This window comes from Nomascus leucogenys, chromosome 4 (genome assembly GCF_006542625.1).
Source record: "Nomascus leucogenys isolate Asia chromosome 4, Asia_NLE_v1, whole genome shotgun sequence".
Taxonomy (NCBI): Eukaryota; Metazoa; Chordata; class Mammalia; order Primates; family Hylobatidae; genus Nomascus; species Nomascus leucogenys.
In genome coordinates, this window is record NC_044384.1 from 30,075,545 (window position 1) to 30,079,915 (window position 4,371).

The window sequence follows — 4,371 nt, forward strand, 5'->3', positions numbered from 1 at the left end:
CAGGCTGGAGTGCAGTGGTGCGATCTCAGCTCACTGCAACCTCTGCCTCCCAGGTTCAAGCAATTTCCCTGCCTCAGCCTATCAAGTAGCTGGGACTACAGGCACATGCCACCACACCTGGCTAATTTTTTGTGCGTGTATTTTAGTAGAGACGGGGTTTCACCATATTGGCCAGGATGGTCTCCATCTCCTGACCTCATGATCCACCTGCCTCGGCCTCCCAAAGTGCTGGGATTACAGGCATGCGCCACCGCGCCCAGCCAAGGCACTTTCAGGTGTTGTCTCCGTTGCCTTCACATGAACCCCAGCAGGGAGGCAGCCCCCGTTTACAGAGGAGCAGCCTGAAGCCCAGGCTCCATCAATCTGACCATCATAAAGCTCACAAGTCGCAAAGCTGGGATGAAAATCCAGGTCTTCTGACTTTCACACTGCCACGCTGAATTCTTTGAGCCAGCCTCAGCCTCTCATGAGAAGATCACTCTGAATTTCTTGTCCCATGCTTTGTCCTGGCCCCTATGAGGAAAGGGGTCAGCTGAAGGCAGCTGTTCTATAAGCATGGGTAGGGATCCTGACAAGGTATTTCCTCTGAAAAAGCAAATGCGACCTTAGCAGCCAGTCTAGGGAGCTCCCCATTGAATAGAGACTTCCAAGGAAACGACGAGGTAGAAGCATCTGAAGTGCAACCGTGCACCTTCTGCTGATTCCCTCCCACAGAAAGGGCAATGCTCAGGGAAGCTGAGGAAAGCAGGACTCGGCAGGGCAAACAGGAGCGGGGTCAAAACTGCCACAGCAGGTAGGAAGGCAGTTTAAAAGATCGAAGGCTATGTTTCCCGGCAATGAGGGAGCCCAGGAGGACCTTTGGCTTCAGTCCAGGGTGTGTTGTTATCTGCTTGCCCAAGAGTGACTTGGAGGCCTTGAATGTGTCCCATGCCAGGCCCCAGGGACACTCATTTCCATAGCCACGGCAGCAGCCCCAACTCACTTGGTCAACTCGCTTGGTCACTGCCTATTAGCCCTGCTGGCCTGTGGGTTACAGGGAGAGAGATGCAGGGGCCCCTCCACCTGGACCTCTGGCATCAGGCCTGCCAGAGCCATTCACGCCCACTACTGCACCAGCCAGGCCACTCCCACCCCCAGCCGAACCCCCAGCCGCCGCACCTGCCGGCAGAGGGGGGCACTAAGATCCCAAGAAGCTGTTCTTGCTGCTTGGCAGGAAGCTCAGCAGGAGTGAGATTGTGTTCTCTGGGAGCCAGGAATAGCAGAGAACACAGATTGTGGACAAAGCAGTGACAGGAGAAGAGGAGAACCACAGAGGTTCTGGAAGAGCCCCAGAATCGGGCACCACTCACCTCTGACTGAGCACGCCAGTCCCAGCACCCCAGTCCCAGCTAAGAGGGTGCTCTTCGGGAGGGGTTAGCACAGGCCCTCCAATGCCCAGCCAGTCCCAGACCATGTTCGCTTCCTCAAAGGGCACTCATATCTGGGCCATGCTAAAACGTCGTGGGTTTGTGCCCAGGAAGAGCACTTCCTTGGGGCCCTGGCAGCAGCGAGTCACAAAGTTGCGATGCGGTTCTTATACAATACTCCACGGGATTGTGAATGATGCCTGCAGACTGCAAAAACTGCAGTTGGCTCAGCTCAGCATTGAGCCAAAGCTCCTCCTCCAGGAAGCCCTCAGCCAAGCCTTGAGGGCAGGGCAGAGGCTCTCTCTGGGCACCTGCTGGCTCATGGAGGGTCCCTAGTGAAAAATTCTGGGGCATGGCCATGCTTTTGTCACCTGGTCCAGTACTTCCTACTTTTTTTGGGTGGGGGCAATACATTCCCCATACCATTAGTGCACAATTCAGCAATTTTTAGTGTATTCCTGTGATTGTACAACTATTACCTTTATCTAGTTGCAGAAAATTTTCATCAGCCCCCAGAGAAACCCCATACCCATTAGCAATCCCTCCCCTTCCCTCTTCCCCCAGCCCTGGCAGCCACTGATCCACCTTCTGTCTCTGTGGATTTGACTGTCTGTTCTGCACATCTTGTATAAATGCAGTCACGCAAAATGTGGCCTTTGTGTCTGGCTTATTGGGCTCAGTGTAACATTTTCCAGGCTCATCCACGAGCCTGTGAGCAGTATTCTTTCCTTTCTTATGGCTTTCTTGGAGCATGTAGCGGTACTTCTTTCCTTTCTTATGGCTGAACAGCATCCCACTGTACAGATAGCACACCTTTTGTTCATCCATTCATCACTGATGGACAATTGGTTTGTTTCTACTTTGGGCTTTTTTTTTTTTTTTTTTTTACTGAGATGGAGTCTCGCTCTGTTGCCTGAGCTGGAGTGCAGTGGCGCAATCTTGGCCCACTGCAACCTCCGCCCGCTGGATTCAAGCAATTCTCCTGCCTCAGCCTCCCAAGTAGCTGGGATTATAGGCACACGCCACCATGCCCTGCTAATTTTTTTTGTATTTTTAGTAGAGATGGGGTTTCACCCTGTTGGCCAGGCTGGTCTCAAGCTCCTGGCCTCATGATTCGCCTGCCTCGGTGTCCCAAAGTGAGCCACTGTGCGTGAGCCACTGTGCCTGGCCCCGCAGTGCGCCATGATGAATAACGCTGCTGTGCATATTTGTGTACAGGTTTCTGTGTGCAAATATTTTCTCCCATTCAGTGTTTTGTCTTTCACTTTCTTATAATAGTGTCCTTTGAAACATGAAAGTTTTTAATTTCAATGATGCCCAGCTTATTTTTTCTTTCATCACTTGTGCTTTTGGTGTCACATCTAAGAAACCATTGCTTACTCCAAGGTCTCAAGATTTACCCCTACATTTTCTTCCAATAGTCTTGTAGTTTTTAGCTCTTCCAAAATGTCTTTTGATTCCTTTTGAGTTAGTTTTTATAGATGGTGTGAAGTAGGATCCGTCTTCATTCTTTCACAGGTGACATCCAGTTGTCCTGGCACCCTTTGTTGAAAAGACAAGACAATTTCCCTATTGACTTGTCTTGGCACTTGATACTTATATTCAACGTGACTGCCAGAGGATGCAAAAGAAAGCCAAAAGCCAAAGGAAATTTAGGATTCATTAATAACCATTCCCAGGGTGTCAGTGCTTCTTTTCTGGGACAGACATGTCCATTGGGCACCTCCACCACCCCTGAGCATTGCCACTAGGGGCAGCTCTGTCAGTTCTCTCTTTTTTAAGCTGTACCTGGATGCAAAAGTTAGTTATGCTTTAATAGCTGTATTCACAAAGCTAGTACAGGAATTGTACAGGTCTTTTCAGCACTGGTAGTAGGTATTTCTCTGAATCACTGGCCATTTGTTCCTCACAAACAATTTTATTTATTTATTTAGAAACAGAATCTTACTCTTTTGGCCAGGCTGAGGTACAATGGCACAATCTTGGCTCACTGCAACCTCTGCCTCCAGGGTTCAAGCAATTCTTGTGCCTCAGCCTCCCGAATAGCTGGGATTACAGGTGTGCACCACCATGCCTGGCTAGTTTTTATATTTTTTGTAGAGATGAGGTTTCACCATGTTGGCCAGGCTGGTCTTGAACTCTTGGCCTCAAGTGATCTTCCCACCTTGGCCTCGCAAAATACTGGGATTACAGGTGTGAGCCACCTCGCCTGGCCCCGTGTAAACAATTTAAATGCTAGGAAAGTCCATCATTTCAGCAACAGCCTACCTTTCCCTGAAAGCAGCTGTTCCCAGCTCCATGAGTGTGGAGTGACCTCAGCAGACACTGGGCCTAGGCCATATTCACCGGGGAGAACACAGTGGAAAGTCAGGTTGCCCCACTTCTGCAAGACAGCTTGACTTGGGTGAAGCATATGCACTGCTGGGTAACTAGATTTACTTCTACGCTCCTGGTTCCTGAGTCTTTTCCCTTGTCAGGGCCATAGGCTTGCAATGGCCAAGTCTTCCTGGATTGCTTTGGGAAACATTCATCACTTAGAAACTTCCTAGCATTTTGCTTACAGCTTTACTATAGCATTGAACAGATTGAATTGTGATACAATTAATAGCTAACATGGATTGAAAATTTATTATGGGTGAGGCATTTATCTAAGAACATCACCTGTGTTATGACCAGATACTGCGTTTATGTTCACTTTACAAATGAGGAAGGAAACAGAGTGTTTAGTTAACTTTAGAAAGATCACGCAGCTCATAGGGATTTGGACCCCTGGCCCCAAATCATTAATCATTCACATACCCAGATTGTGAGCCATGGAGGACACCATCTGCCTCTGCTGCTTTCCTCATGCCCACAAAAAACTGTTTGAAAGCTGTTCAACGATCACGAACATGATCAAAAACTATCTTAGTCCATTTGTGTTGCTATAAAGGAACACCTGAAGCTGGGTAATTTATGAAGAAAT

The 4,371-nt window shown here is 48.9% G+C and overlaps 1 pseudogene; it reads right to left on the reverse strand.

Moving 5' to 3' along the window:
- Window positions 1-397: 397 nt before the first annotated feature.
- Window positions 398-1,760, reverse strand: LOC100580280 (annotated as a pseudogene).
- Between the last annotated feature and the right edge of the window lie 2,611 nt (window positions 1,761-4,371).